The following is a 17,500-nucleotide window of genomic DNA, read 5'->3' on the forward strand; positions in this document are numbered from 1 at the left end:
AGGTTTTTGAAATTGGCCTCCTCTTGAGGGTAAAAAGAACTCCTGGGGACTCTTGGGGAAAAGGTTAAGATCGGATTTGGGGCCATTGATTTATTTTTCATGCCTCCTGGAATGCTGGAACTTTGACACGCTGTTAGGAAATGTCCAGTTTTCAGAGTTTTTTCATATAAAAAATCCTGCATTGACACTTTTATTTCTTTTATTCATTTTTTCCTAAGGTTTTGTGTAATGTTAGAAGAGATTTTTCTTCCATCAGAGACTATATGCTTCTTTTATTTATTTATTTCAAAGGTTTTGTGATATGTTAGAAGAGCCTTTATTTCCATCAGAGACCCAATGTTTCTTTTATTTCTTTTTCCAAAAGTTTTGTGGAATGTTAGAAAAGTTTTTTTACCAAAATAAAATGTATTGAAATTGGCTTCCTGTAGAGACACTATTTTTTTCTTTTATTTATTTTGTCAAAGGTTTTCTGGAGTGTTAAAATTAAAGTTAAAATGCTTTGAAATTAGCTTTCTTCAGATACACTATTTGTCTACGTTTAATTTACTTCTAAAGGTTTTATAGGATGTTAAAACAGTTTTTCTTTTAATAAAGGTTTTGGAAATGTCTTTCCGCAGAGACCCTATATTTCTACGTTTATTTTATTTCCAAAGGTTTTTTTAGGATGTTAGAAGCATAACAAAAGAAGCCATAAAGAGCTGTGAGAAATTTTTCTATTTCGCCAATGAAGTGTGTCAACATTTATTTCAAATATACGGACTAAGCTTTCCCGTTTTCATGCGCTGATGTGAATAATAATAATAATAATAATAATAATAATAATAATAATAATAATAATAATAATAATAATAATAATAATAATAATAATAATAATAATAATAATAATAACTTAACATAAATATTAACATTAATCATATAAAACCAGAATCACAACAACAGCAACAACAACAACAAACATTAACATTAATAATAATAATAATAATAATAATAATAATAATAATAATAATATAAAACCAGAATCATGATAATTAAAATCACAATAACAACAACTATAACATCAACATCAACACCAACACCAATATTAACAATAACATTAACATTAATATTATCAATGATGATGTTTATAATAATATTAATAAACCAGAATCACGACCTTTATCCGTATCACCTATAAAATATTACTTATCAGCTGTTAAAATTTGGTGAAAGTCTGTCATAAAATTTTGAAGTAATCCTGCTAACAGACAAACAAACCAATAAATAAACGTAGATATTTTATAAGCTCCCTGGCGGAGGTAATTATTCCAAAATTATTCCTTTACCGCAATTATAAACAAGAGAGAGTCTTTTAAAGTTAACGGCTTGCTTAAGGAAAACTGATTTCTAATATAGTGGGTGAACATGTTTATATATCTTCCTTTCATTCACGAGCTCAAAGTGAATATCTTTGAGCAAGGTAAAAGTTATGTTGCAGATGATATGGGAGAAGATAGAGCTTTTGCTATCGGAAGCTTTTAAGGATCAAAGGGAGATTGAGCTTTATGGGAAAAGCTTGGAACAGAACATAAAGCTTTTTTTTTAAACTTTAGAGGAATCTTGATAAATGTGAAGTTATTGAAATATTTTAAAAAGCTATGTTTATGGCATTGAAGTTTACCTCCTTTTCAGGGCGGTTCAATAGATGCTCTTTTTTATTTATTCCAGAGGAAACTTTGAGGTGAATTCAAGTCTCTTTTTATTGTTTGTATATATGAAATATTTGTTTTATTGTTGTTACTTTTCGTAAAAAAAAATTTATTTCAATCTTTTATTACTTTTCAAATACTTTCTTTAGTTCCCTATTTTCTTTCCTCACTGGGCTATTTTTTCAATGATGGAGCCCTTGGGCTTATAGCATCCTTCTTTTCCAACTAAGGTTGTAGCTTAGCAAGTAACAACAACAACAACAATAATAATTATTGGTTGGGATAGTCTTGTTTATCTATACGATAATATGAATCTAATTATATGAATTACGAAATATTTTGATTTAGCATTACCTCACCAGAAGTGAAGCCATTTTGTAGGCAAGCACAGGGTTGAGATTTAGTCTTAGGGTAAGCTGAAGATATCATATAGACTAAGGGTGGTAGGTTATTAGTAAGGATATGGTTCATAATTTAGGTTAGGTATTGAAGCTTTAGTTAAGCAGTGATCTTGTGTTTGTTTCCCTTTTAAAATGTGGTTTTGGTTAATAAGTATAGAAATTGTAGACCCGGTCTATCCCAACTGACTTCAAAGGCTCTGATACCTTGAGAGATTGAAAAAAGAAAAAAAAAATTCTAGTTGGTACACTGAGTGTAATTACTGGCTTTCGATATCAGTCCCATATTTATGGAAAATTGTTTCCTGCGATTTTATTGAAAAAGTTAAAAATAGGTTTTGAGGCCTTTGAAAGTTTTGATTGAATGCTGATATATAAACGAAGTTCCAATAGTCAACCTTTTACTTGAATTGCTATTGAAAAGGGCCATTTTAGGGATAAGGAAGAAATTAGTTTTTTTTTTTTTTGGAAAAGCAGCAAGGTACACTGTTCACAATTTGCCGTAAATAAAACGGTAAAAATCTTAGAATAAATGTTGCCAGACATTTAGCGTTTTAAAAACGGATATATTGACGTAAAAGGAGGGATATTTCGGTCACCAAACCATAAAATATAGTAAAATTACGGTTGCCTGTATATTACTAAAATAAGGCTGAGAACAATATATTTTTCATGGAGAATTTCCGATTGAAATTACTGTTTTCATTAACAGCGTAATAAAAGTAACAATATTTATTTCTATTCCAATGATACTTTAAGAATTATTGCAATATGAAATAAGTAACACAATATAAAAGGACACCGGACAATTTGCCGTAAACAAATTTGCCGTAGGACAATTGATTGTAAGACATTTTGCCGTTAGAAAAATGGCCGTACGGATATTTTGCCGCAAGGACATTTCGCCGTAAAATGTATATGCTTTGTCATGTTTAGATAAAAAAAAAAGAATGAAAAGAGAGAGAGAGAGAGAGAGAGAGAGAGAGAGAGAGAGAGAGAGAGAGAGAGAGAGAGAGAGAGAGAGAGAGAGAGAGAGAGAGAAGGGTCGTTATAAATTTTGACACGCGTCGTTAAATGTTTAAATGAGGTCATTACAAATTCGGTAGTTTACCATATATCTTTTTTTTTTTTATCTTAAACCTTTTATTATCTACTTTTATCAGTTGAAACTTAAACCCCTACGATGCCGTACACTATCAAAAGCAACAGAGGTTGTGATAAGCTCGTAGATGATTCCAACTTCATTTACAGGCAAGAAAGAGAATACGGAGGCAAAGTTTATTGGAAGTGTGTTAAAAAAAACTGCAAAGCAAGAGTACATACAAGACGGAATATTGAAGAGATTTCAATCTGTAAAACTGTAAGGGAGCATACCCATCCAGCGAACCAAAGCAAACATAAAATGCAAATAACAATTGCACATATGAAAGAAAATGCGCTGAAATCCCAGCTAGCTTCATGATCATTGATCAGGTATATACTCTACATGTCAACATAGGACATGCATGCATCCCACGAGTTTACGGTCTCCTTCTGAATAAGACTAAGGATTCTTACGATACGTTTTTTCAAAAGCTATAGCTTCCAGAATAATAATTAAAATGAAGCTTTTTAATAGCTTGCTACATTTATTGTTTATGGAGTAAAGTCCTTTCAGATTATTTTCAGTAAATAATATATTTTAAGAATCACTGGTTGATATAAAAATGTTGAGTTACTGGAGAAAACTAAAGCTATCGCGAAAAAAAAAAAAAATTATTCTGGTTTTCGTATTTTAACCAATTCATTTTATTATTCATTAATTGCCTGATGTGAATTCATTGCTTATTGTATCGCTGCTATATTCCATTATGATATTCCTGTTTTAAATATATATATATATATATATATATATATATATATATATATATATATATATATATATATATATATATATATGCATATATATATATATATATATATATATATATATATATATATATATATATATATATATATATATATATATATATATATATATGCGTATATATACATATATATATATATATATATATATATATATATATATATATATATATATATATATATATATATATATATACATATATATATATATATATATATATATATATATATATATATATATATATATATATATATATATATGTATGTATATATATATGTATATGTGTGTGTGTATATAACGGATTTTGAGCGAAGCGAAAAATCTATTTTTGGGTGAGATAGCCATGGCATCCTGATGGAAGGTTCCTTTTTGGTAGCTTCCTTGGGTATATAACTACTAAGATATTCCCAGAGAATTTAACCACAGGTTATCACAGAATTCTAACTTCTGGAGCGAGTATCCTAAAGGTTTCCCATTTAAGACATCGTATATCAACAGGGGACGCATGTATTAACGTGCCACATAGCTATCTACACCCTAAACAGAGTTAACACTTCGGTGTGTAGGGGCGGTGAATAGCTGGGAGCCGTTCCACAGCTAATCTCGTTCGTGGCTACTTTTGGTACTCGAGACGTAAACAAACGGGCGCCATTGCTAAATGACGTCACGTCCGTCCTCATCCTGAAGCCAGTTGCTTGCCGATCACCATGATACAGCAGAGCAGGGTGGGACCTAAAAACTGGACGAAGTAGCAGGGAGGATCCATCAGGACGCCATGGCTATCTCACCCAAAAATAGATTTTTCGCTTCGCTCAAAATCCGTTTTTTGGGCTCAAGCCATGGCGTCCTGATGGAAGAATACCAGAGAATCAATGTATCGTGGTAGATTTTCCCCTATTGGGTAAGTGCCAAAGGCTTTGAACAAGGTAGCATATAAATCTTGATAAAAGAACCGTAGGGAAGAACCTTCCTGCCCCCCTTGACAGTGAAGTTTCCACGTGCCATGCCGAGATCAAAGTGGTTATCGAAGGGCTATTCACCTTGCTAGAAGAACCTGAAGAACTTGGAGACGAGACTGAATGGTTGGCATTCGTATCGGAACATTCTCGAAGGCAGACAAGTGGTGGTTGGACACTGTATGTAGAGAAGGATAGTTTCGTCTCTAGGGTATGAGGAGTAAGTATTCGTATTGGAATATTACATTGCAAAGGTGAATATATAATAAGGGTTAGGACCTTAGTATCTCCATGAACCATAAGGAAGGGGATAATAAAACTATGACAGGTATGTATTTCATAGTATAAGTAGGAGCGGATTGAGACGCACAAGTAATAAAATAGGAATTTTATTTCACAATTGCAGAAAATTAAATGAATTGCAGTAATAAGTAAAGTTAATTTACAGTAAATTATAATGTACATAGTAATAAAGACTTGCTCTTGAATCTGAAAGGGAATTTCAAATTTATTAGTAGGCACTCGTTCTCGAGGAACGTCAGTCTTTAATTAAAACACATCATGCTCTAGGCATGCGGCACTTGTGTGACGACTATGACATTTCACCTGGGATAAGAACAGTTATAAGAAAGCACTAAGTGTTTTCGACATCACTACGTATCGCTCGAGGGTCAACATAGGCACCCGAAGAGTTAGAGTCCCAAGTAACTCGCTGTTCTATGCAGAGTTATGTGCAGGTTTCATAACACTACCTGCGGCTACCACAAAATGTTTGACTTCGTGCACTTGTTTCGCATAATGTTTGAAGAAAACACGCGAGGACTTCCAGCCTGTGAAGCTTTTCAGGCTTTCGAAGTCCATACTCTGAAAGAAATTCAGAGACGATGCAACTTTTCTAGGATCGTGACCGGCGGGTGTACTGTCAAGATCCGCTCTGCAAATGAAGTAGGTGATTTTCGCTCTTAGTTGTTTCAGTGACAGGTCGCTGCCCGATGTTTCTCCTTTGAAGAGTTGGCCTCCACCAAAGTTCGAAGTTCTGCGAAGATAGACCTTGAGGCTCTCTACTGGGCATAGAGAGGCATCTTCCTTCAGGGGGCATATTCTCCAGGGGCCCCATCTTTTGGTGGGTAATTCGTTTTTGGCGAGAAACGTCGGATCCGGGGAGAGGGTAATGTCTCCTGAATCAGTAAACAGGATGTGACCCTCTTCTCTTGATAATGCCACTATTTCGCTGACTCGGGCTCCTGAAGCAAGAGCAAAGAGAAATGTAACTTTCTGAGTCAGATCCTTGAGAGGGCATGAATCATTATCCAAGTTGGAGGCGAATTGGAGCACCTTGTCCAATGACCAGGAGATCGGTTTCGGTGGGGGTGCTGGGCGTAGACGAGCGCATGCTTTCGGCAGTTTATTGAAGATGTCGCTGGACAGATCAATTTGGAAGGCATACAGCAGTGGTCTAGTCAAGGCTGATTTGCAAGTAGAGATCGTATTGGCTGCTAATCCCTGTCCATGAAGGTGAATGAAGAAGGACATGCAGAAATCAATGGTGATTTCCTTAGGATTTTTTGCCTTGACGAATGAGACCCATTTTCTCCAAGATGATTCGTATTGCCGTCTTGTGGATTCGGTCTTGTATTCCTCGAGGAAGTCTAGACTTTTCTTCGAGATCCCAAACCTCTTCATTGCGGCTAGGGAGAGAAAATCATGAGATGAAGGTCCTTGATTTTCGATGATGAAGCGAAGACAGTCGACTTCTGTACTTGTTGGGAGAGAACTGGGCCCGGGAGAGGGATCAGCGTGGGCTGCAGCTCCAGGACCAGGGGGTACCAGTTGCTCCGGGGCCACTTGGGAGCCACTAGGGCCGCTGTCCCTTTGAAGGTTCTCAGCTTGGAGAGGACTTTCAGCAGAAGGTTGGTGGGAGGGAACAGGTAGATCTTGGACCATCTGTTCCAGTCCAGTGACATGGCGTCCACTGCTTCTGCCTTGGGGTCCTCGTACGGGGCCACATACCGAGGAAGTTGATTGTTGTCGCTCGTTGCGAAGAGATCGATCTGAAGTTCTGGGACTTGATGAGAGATGAAGGAGAATGATCTTGCGTCTAGAGACCATTCCGACTCTATCGGGCTTGTCCGAGATAGAGCGTCCGCCGTCACGTTGCGGAATCCTTGTAGGTGAACTGCAGACAGGTGCCATTTCTTCTTCTCTGCCGGACGGAAGATTGACAGAAGCACCTGATTTATCTGGGGCGATCTTGAGCCTTGGCGATTGAGACATCGAACTACCACCGAGTTGTCTAGGGTTAGACGAATATGGATCGAGGGAGGCGGGGAGAGTTTCTTCAGAGTTAGAAGGACCGCCATGGCCTCCAAGATGTTGATGTGAAACGTCTTGAATAGGGGAGACCATGTGCTTTGAGCCTGTTTTTGGTGGGAGTGACCTCCCCAACCCTCCAACGAAGCGTCCGTGTGGATGTTGAGTGATGGAGGTGGGTGTTGAAGAGGAATGGACCTTTCAGGGCCTTTGCTTCCGACCACGGCTTGAGGAGAAGTCGAAGTCTGTTTGGGAGCCGTCTCTTGAGGTCTCTTCGAGCGATGGATGCAGAACGTCTCCAGACTCCCGCGGCATCCTTTAGCTGTGCACGAAGCACCGGGTTTGTCACTGAGGCGAACTGTAGAGAGCCTAGAACTCGTTCCTGCTGGCGTCTTGAGATCCGCTTGGAATTCAGTAGTCGCTTGACAGACCCTGCTATTTCCTTCCTTTTCTTCTGGGGGATGGAAAGGCGGTGTGACTGAAGGTTCCATTGGATTCCTAACCATTGGAACTTCTGAGCTGGAGAGAGGCAAGATTTCTTCACGTTTATCTTGAATCCCAGGTGTTCTAGGTACTGGGTGACTTTGCTGCAGGATTTTAAACAATCCTCGGGCGATGGAGCCCAGACTAGCCAATCGTCGAGGTAGGCCATCACCTGGACGTCTTGGAGGCGGAGCTGTTGTACTATGGCGTCCGCCAGCTTTGTGAAGATCCAAGGGGCCACATTGAGGCCGAAGGGCATGGCCCTGAAGGCGTAGCTTTTCCTTTGGAGTCGAAATCCTAGGTAGGAGGAAGCGTGATGGTTCATTGGAACGTGCCATTAGGCATCCGCCAGGTCTATGGAGACCGTGTAAGAACCTCGAGGCAGAAGGGTCCTTATCTGTTGAAGAGTCAGCATCTTGAACTTGTCGTTCGCTATGAACTTGTTGAGGGGGGATAAGTCCAGAATGACTCTGAGTTTGTCGGAGTCTTTCTTGGGGACGCAAAACAGTCTCCCTTGGAACCTGGTGGACTTTACCCTCCTTATCACCTTCTTGTTCAAGAGATCTATGACATATTCTTCCAGAAGGGGGGTTGATTGTTGGAAGAATTGCTGGAAGGTTGGGGGTGGTTGAGTCCAACTCCAGCCTAGACCCTTCTTGACTATGCTGTGCGCCCAGGGATCGAAGGTCCAACGATCCTGGAATTGGCGGAGTCTTCCTCCCACCGGAAGCACTTCATTGCTTCTGGTGTCCCGAGGGTTTACTGCCTCGGACGCTAGCTCCCCTTCCTCCTCTGCCTCTGGAGGGACGGCGAGATGCATCTCTGCCTGCACCTCTGTTTGAGCCTCTACCTTTGGGACGAAAGGTAGTCGTCTGTTGCTCGAAAGCAGGGGTGAAAACCGGCGACTGTGACAAGACCGGTTGGGTGAGCAGCTGAAAGGTCTGCTGTGGCTGAGCTGCCACTTGGGGAGTAGCTGGTCCCGGAAACTGCCGTCTCTGTTGACGTTGCTGGGGTTTCTGCTTGGAGGATTTCCTCTTAGGTTGAGGTCCGTCGTCCTGGGAGGATTTCCTCTTCTTCGACATGCCCCACTTGTGGAGAAGGTTCCTGTTCTCCGTGGCGGTCTTGTCGGTGATCTGTTTCACGAGGTCAGAGGGAAAGAGGTGCTTACCCCAGATGTTGGAGGAAATCAGCCTCCGGGGTTCGTGTTTCACAGTGGCACCTGAGAACACGAATTCTCGACAGGCTCTCCGAGCCTTCATGAAGTGATACAAATCCTTCACCAGGGTTGCCATGTGGGATTTGGCGAGTACCATGTAGTGGTCTGGGACTCTGGTGTCACAAGCCATGATATCAAGTTGTACCTGGTGGGACATGGATGCTGCAAGCCTCTCCTTCGTATCTTGTTCCCGACGAAGGAGGTGGTCGTTGAGTTTCGGGAGGTCTTCGTTAAACTGACGTCCGGCTACGTCAGGATCTAGCTTTCCCACCACGAATGTATGCTGGATATCCTTCCAGTGTCGAGCGTCGGGGGGAGTTACTATGGAGAAGGGTCTGCACTCCTCCAGTGCAGGGCAGGGTTTTCCTTCTTCCACAGCCTTGTGGTACGCAGCGAAGGCCTTTTCCATGAAGGGAAGGACTGCATCGTCAGGTGCGACGTAAGTAGGGTGCTTCTTGCTCAGTGCCGGAAGCTTAGAGCAGGTAAAACCCCTACTTTTAAATGCGGTGGCTAGCATAGCCTGGGCCTTCGAGAGATCGAACACTATCTCCTCCTTAGGTTCGGTCTCTTCTTTAGAGGCAGGTTCAGAACGAAGCCGGACTTAACAGTCCGGGTAAGCCTCAAAGTTTGGGAAGAACTCCACATCTTCCAGGGGGACCGTGCCGATCTTATCGCTGATAAAGATCCTGCCGGTCGCGATAACCATATGCTCGGCATACCTCCAGGGGTTGGCATGTGAGCATGCAGGGAGATCCTTAACCGAGATCTTCTTCGGTTCTTTGGACCCCTTCATGGACCTGATGAACTCGTGAGTTTCTTTAAGCCTGTCGTCCATAATGGCTTTGATCATCCGGAACATCTCTTGGGCGGATGGAATGGGTTCCGGGGTAGCGGAGGTAGACGGGAGAGACACTTCCGTCGGTGTAGGAGTAGGGGCGGTGATGGAAGGCGGAGCGACCTCCTGCTCCGACTCGGTGTATTCCACCTGATCCTCTTCATCTTCCGCACCTTGAGCCATAAGGGTCTTCTCCGTGCCCTCCGAAATATCCGACATATGTTCGTCGTTCTCGGAATCCAGGTGGCACTCGTGCATGGACTGGGCCATGACTACGTCTGGTTCCACCGTGATCTGGACAGTGGGGATCAGTTCTTTGGCCACCACAGAATCGGGGGAGGCCTTTGGGAACAGAAGGGACCTCATTTCTTCAGTGGCCAGGTATGGTCCAGTGGCGTTCTTCTGGAAGCCACGCACCCACTTGCGTAGCTTATCCCGAGAAGTGTCCCTGACCTACACTGAGGGAGGATTATGAAAGGCATCGACTAGGCGATCCTGGCAGACCATACAGTTCTGCGGGTCCCAGAACTTCAAATCCCCTTTCTTGTTGGCACAAGGGGCGTGGGTCCTACACGCCGTATGCCCGTAGAAGTGCGGGCGTTTCACGGCGCAGAAGTCGTGATCACATTTCATCTGCTCCTCCTGTAAAAGAAAGAGAATATGAGTATGGGGGGGGGGGTCATAAGAATGACTCATAGACTAAAGTTAATATTAATCATTAATTTTAACTTGATAAAGGGTGTGATGCACAGAGGAAGGGCTGAGATAGGATAGGTACATACTCCGTGCATCCCGCCCGGCTGGTTACCGTAACCTTCATCCGTGGACAATCCGAAGTGACCGAAGGCACAGGATAGAATTCAATATAGAAAGTCCGTAGGGCAGATAGAATTCTATTGGGAATTGTCAAGGATATAAGGTTGGGACTGAGGCCACTCAGTTCCAGAATAGGGGACTAAAAGATCCCATAGGGTAACGGTTTCCGGCAACCAGCCGTGCTAAGATACACACAGCATGCTGGAAATCTGTGATATGCAAGAAGACAGCATGATTACCAATAGAACGGTAATAAGATACCGATCCATTTACGTAAACAAGTCATCTGGTTGCAGTGTAGGGCTATCAATATCAGCTGATAGCTAGTAGAAGGGGGTGCAAGTCGCCTTGACGCCTCCGGAAGGTTCCGGCAGACCGCCGGTATGCCGGAGGCCACTCCAGCAGAGTTTCTGGCATTAGGACAGACAATATAGAAGTCAAGAGTAATACCAGGGTGGCGGCCGCCGGCACAGCGGCGGCACGCCGGCGGAGGAAGCGGCAGCTTCGGCAGCCGGAGGTTGCCGGCTTGGTGACAGGAACAAGGATGGTTATAGCAGAACCGGACTGCCGGCGGCGGATGCCGGCATTCTGGGGGCCGGCCGGCGGACGGACGACCAAGCTATGAGGAAGGAGGGAGAGCCATCGGCTGGAAGCCGGCGGCAGGCGGCAGTCCCCCGGCACACGGAGGACTGGCGGCCGATAGGTTAAGGGATGAGTCACCAAGGTAGGAGGTGGGTATCACCGACAGTGGAGGCGGCAAGGGACCGGCATCCGGATAGTGAAAGAGAGAGAAGGAGGGATGTAGGGGTCCGGCCACAGACCCCCAGACATCCCACCTGAGTGGGTGTACCCATGATAGAGGCTGACCCTATCACCCAGAAGCAGGGGCCGCAGAGGACCGGGAGCTAAGGTAGCCCAAGGGAGGGCTAGGGGACACCCAAGAGCGGGGGGGGGGGGGAACCCCTGCATACAGAACGCATCCGGTGGCTAACCCCATAGGACACTATGAAGGGTATATGTACCAGAGCAGACTGCACACAGAAGCTCAAGGTAGCCCTATCACTCCACCCTAAGGAGGAGTTGTAGGACAGGGGACAGATGGGTATAGACTAACCTAAGTATAGGCTAGGCCATACAAGAGATAGGTGGGGAGGGGAGAAGAGAAGGGTCTTCCGTGGAGGGGGTTCTGTACCAGAGCGGCCACTGAGGAAGGGAGGACACTCCCTAGCCTAAGGTAAGGCAGCTTGACTGAAAACGGTGCATAGGTATCGTTTCAGCTAGGAACAGAACTAACCCCTCCAAAACCTAACCTAGAGCAGGGATGTACGTCCTGAACTAGGAAGGATGGAAGACGTAACGCTATTGCAGGAAAGGTCGGAGACCTAGCCCCAGCAATAGAGGAAGGACTAGCCATTCCTCACTCTCGGACGCAACCCTAAGGGGGGATCATTCCCTTAGGGAGGACAGAGAGGCGATAATATACTCTGATATGAGCTTGATCTCCTTACGTGGTAGGGGGAGCAAGGCTACACAGAGGGGATGCCCTAAGGCAGGGGATGAAGGAAGCATATAGGGGTCCTACTTGTAGGTTAGGTTAGAAAGACACACTATCTAACCTGTCCCCTATATGGTCCCTGAAGGCGAAAACACTTGCATCACAGTCAAAAGTATTGTAAAATAATGCCACTATCTTCATAAGTTAGCCTAGGATCACTGAAAAATATCATGCATGAACACTGATGTAGGCGCTCTGGCCTGGGGGCTATAGTAGCCAACTGGTATGGGGTCAATCGATGACCGGTAAAAAAGCGTCAAAACACGATATAAAAGTTCCTAGCTATGAAGACTAAATAAACTAATAGTATCGATTAGTTAATAAGGCCGGAAAACGTTGTTGAGGCTAACTAAATAAGGCATGCAGAACAACAACGACGCCATAAAATGGCGGGTCCGGTTGAGGCACAGCTCTGCCACAAAACATCAATTATCTCGAAAAGTAAAATTTACTTTACGGTCAGAGCTTAATTAAACAATACTGGAACCTTGTACTCAACTTTCCAGAAGAAGGCGAGGCCGAAGGTAGCGACATGACGAAGATGCAGTAAGATAAAAAGAGCGTAGGGAAAATCCGTCTAAGATAGGCAAGCTACTAGCAGAAGGATGAGGACGGACGTGACGTCATTTAGCAATGGCGCCCGTTTGTTTACGTCTCGAGTACCAAAAGTAGCCACGAACGAGATTAGCTGTGGAACGGCTCCCAGCTATTCTCCGCCCCTACACACCGAAGTGTTAACTCTGTTTAGGGTGTAGATAGCTATGTGGCGCGTTAATACATGCGTCCCCTGTTGATATACGATGTCTTAAATGGGAAACCTTAAGGATACTCGCTCCAGAAGTTAGAATTCTGTGATAACCTGTGGTTAAATTCTCTGGGAATATCTTAGTAGTTATATACCCAAGGAAGCTACCAAAAAGGAACCTTCCATCAGGACGCCATGGCTTGAGCCCAAATATATATATATATATATATATATATATATATATATATATATATATATATATATATATATATATATATATATATATATATACATAAAGGATTGATATAATGTGGACAAAAAGTCATCATAATTGAAAGGATGAATCTTGATGGGGGATTGATTCGCCTCTGAAGAAGAGATGACGGTGGGTTATTCAGAGAATGGATGTGAGAGAAGAAAGGGTTTCATGGATATGAGAAAGAGCAAGAGATTATGAATTTTATGGTTCAATGGAACAATGTTTGTATGGAGTATGAAGCTCTGAAAAATGAAAGTGTCCTCAGCCAAATTCTTCCTACGGAGTCACCCCTCTACATAGATTTAAAGGACACTCATGAATAGTAGAGGAAAGGGACAGATTCAATACCCTAGAGACTGACAATATATAAATATGATCAGCGCCCAAAGTCCCTCTGCATTCAAGATAGGACCAGGGAGTGTCATGCAGTGGCTGCTGGTGACTCGGCACGTAGACTTATAGGTTCCCGGAAACTTTAGCGCGAAAGGATGGTGAGGCTGCAAACGCTACTAGAAACTATGGAGCTTGAGCGGGTCTCGAATTCCAGTTCGGCAGCCTGCCAGGTAATGACTTTCCTAATAGAGTATCCTATTACGGGATAATATATATATATATATATATATATATATATATATATATATATATATATATATATATATATATATATATATATATATATATATATATATATATATATTTATATATAAAATGTGTGTGTCTGTGTGTGTGGCAGGGGGGGGTGTTCAGGTACCTTAACATGGTGAAGAGGTTTGTGTATCGGCTTGATCAGTAAATCTCTAATAGTGTAATGTCCTGCAGTGGACTAGAAAGGGCTGCATTTATTGTTGTTGTTGATTTTTTTTATGTGTGTATTTAATTACAATTTGATATCCTAGATAGACATCCAATACCCATCACATACATATCCTGAAAAGTCTAGAAAAAAACTGGAAAGTTGGATTAAAAGTCCAATTTAGGACTAGGGGTCATCTGGTATTGTTAAAGCACCAGGTTTTATCTGATCAAAGCTAAATCACCATTCGCCTTTTAAGAAATAGGATAAGATTTTTTTTTTAGTTTTAATATCTGAGGTCGAAAGTCACTTGGTTATAGATTATGAGTCACACTAGGGAAAATCAGAATGAATCTATTGTGTTCTTATATTTCTTTATGGTTATGGTAACCTACTGGAAACTTCTCTTCCTGACTATCTGCTGGATATGGGTTCCAGTCCCGCTCAAATTCGATAGTTTTTTTTGTTTTCATTGCAACTTCATCATCTTTGTGAGCTAAGGATGAGGTCTTTTGGGAAACCTATAGGTCTACCTACTGAGTCATCAGCATCCATTGTGTGGCCTTCCCTTGTCCTAGCTTTGATAGATAGTGGGGCCTTGTGCGCTGATCATGTGTACAGTATATAGGGTCAGTCTCTAGGTCATTGTCCTGCTAGAACATTGTTACTGTCTCTTAATTCTGCCATTTGTGAGCAACCTTTAAACCTTTTAGTTTTTTTTAGCAGGGAAAAGAGGTCTTAGATATTTTACCTAAACGAGGAATTCATATTTAATTTTGTAATCGACATAAACATATTTTTACTAGGATACGATGCTATTTACATGTTATGGATGAAGAACACAAATTGAGAGTTTTTACTTATTTCTGAAGATGCCAAAGTAACACTCATTAGCTTTCAATATCTTGGAGGTTTTTTATTTCAACATATAGGTTTATTGAACCAGGAAAATATTTCAGGTATCATGATATATATATATATATATATATATATATATATATATATATATATATATATATATATATATATATATATATATATATATATATATATATATATATATATACACACACACACACACACACACACACACACATATATATATATATTAGAAAGCCTAGATCAACCTTGTTTTTCTAGGTTTTGTGACGGGCCGAGAGAAGGTTGTTACTTAAAGACAGGATAAGAGCAACTGAGTGAGTTACTGAGTTTATTATTGGAAGCTCTCCTTTATTTACAAAAGCTCAAGGCAACAGTAAATTTCATGTTAAAAAATCGACACTGTTACCATTGAGAAAAACAGACATGTTTTTTCAGGTTCTTTTTAGTGCCAGGGGAGAGCGAAGATACAAGCACAGAATAAACTATGTACGATCGTGTGACACACAGTTGGTACATGGCTCCCCTCTAAAAATGACTTAGGGCTCCCTGAATCTGTGGTATTAGCAAAACCTGCGCCGATTAGCGGCAGTGAGTGGCTGTAGAAGTCGTTGGTTGGGGCGCGAGCAAGTGGTGTATGATGGGTGGCTTTGTCGCCGCTCCAGCTCATCATGGGGTAGGCGTGTGTGTCCTACGGCATCCATAGGCGTGCGTGTCCTACGGCATTCATAGGCGTGTCCTACGGCATTCATAGGCGTGTCCTACAGCATTCATAGGCGTGTGTGTCCTACGGCATTCATAGGCGTGTGTGTCCTACTGCATTCATAGGCGTGTCCTACGGCATTCATAGGCCTACGGCATCCATAGGCGTGTGTGTCCTACGGCATTCATAGGCATGTCCTACAGCATTCATAGGCGTGTCTTACAGCATTCATAGGCATGTCCTTCGGCATTCTTAGGCATGTGCGTCCTACGGCATCCATAGGCGTGTGTGTCCTACTGCATTCACGTCAGCTTCGATTGAATTTGAATAGGTGTCCTCTTCGTCACGAGTGGAGGCGTTGTTGGTGGTTTTGAATGTCATGAAGTGGCTGTCCATAAGGGTGTCGGCTTTGGTCATCAACTACTTTATGGGTAAACTATCGACATCGGGTATGGCAGCGCGTACAGGTTTGGGTAAACGGCTTACCCCAAAGGCATGAAGTAGGTTCACCTCATGAGGAGAGCCGTGTGCGGCAGGTTGCAGGCAAGTAATACTGGTCATTTTCCCGAGGGTGAGCGAAGCCCTTCGGTCCCCCAACGGTTGTTGAGAGCTGAAAAAGGGTAGCTATACGGGCGGCTGGCAACATCGAGTACTGCTGTAGAAGGTATGCGTTGATGGTGTCATAGTCACGGTGAGACCGTGAGAGGCCGGGTGGGGGGAGGGGGGGAGGAGGAGGTGCGAGTTGCTCCGGAATCACCAATGTGACGGGCCGAGAGAAGGTTGTTACTCAAAGACAGGATAAGAGCAACTGAGTGAGTTACTGAGTTTATTATTGAACGCTCTCCTTTATATACAAAAGCTCAAGGCAACAGGAAATTTCATGTTAAAAAATCGACACCGTTACCATTGAGAAAAACAGACAAGTTTTTTCAGGTTCTTTTTAGTGTGAGAGGAGAGAGAAGATACAAGCACAAAATTAACTATGTACGATCGTGTGACACACGGTTGGTACAGTTTAATTACTAGTTTTTAAGAGTAATTTTGTGGCAGAATAACCTTTGTTTTGTGTGGGCATTTGTTTATTTTATCTTTCAAATTTAAGTGTCCGTTGTCTGGTCATTTTAAATGTTTAGCGCAAAGTGCTTAATTCAACGATTCTCAGTGTGGTTAGGCGCCTCCTCCCCTGTTGTTTATATTATCGAATTATCGTTTTATCGATTGATTTTATATATATATATATATATATACAAGTGTTTATGAACGCAATTTGATGTCTGGACGTTGGTGCTTGAACAGAGTTCAATTCGGGCTTGAGCACTCCCTCGATATCATACCTTGACCAGCATACTGATTTGGACTTTGGATGACGATTATTTGGCAGTTTATTTGGACGACGTTTCTTTGGATTACGCTTTGGACCCTCGCCCAGGTCTGTTATCTTCAGGTTCTCTTGTCACCTGCAACTCAAGTGTCTCCTGCTTCGACTTGCGGCTCGTGTACTTCGAGTGGAGACTCGCAAGTGCTCTTATCACTTGCGACTTGAGCCAATTCTGCCTTTTCCTGGCGAGGAGGAATTCCCAGGGAATTGGTGTCGTCGCTTTCTTCTGGCACTTTCGTCCCCAATCAGCTGCTGTGGTTTTGGGAGCTTGCAAGCTCGTGAGGTGGCCTGTAGGGAGGCTGACGCCAGGTAAGACAGAGAGTCTCTGATTTTCATATGGGATCGCTTTCCCTTAATGGTTATGCTCTGGCGTTCAGGACCTGCCCTGATAGCTGTTATGGGAAGTGGATCATGGCCTTAGTTTTGTCTCTCCTCTAATACATCCACTGAAGTGAGGAGAACTATACATCCTTTGTATTATATAATCTTGTATATATATACATATATATATTCTTTGTCACCTGCGACTCTGGGAGATCGGGCTTAACATTGCATTTGGTCACTTCAGCAGCATGCTATATTT

The sequence above is a fragment of the Palaemon carinicauda genome, chromosome 25 (genome assembly GCF_036898095.1).
Source record: "Palaemon carinicauda isolate YSFRI2023 chromosome 25, ASM3689809v2, whole genome shotgun sequence".
Lineage (NCBI taxonomy): Eukaryota > Metazoa > Arthropoda > Malacostraca > Decapoda > Palaemonidae > Palaemon > Palaemon carinicauda.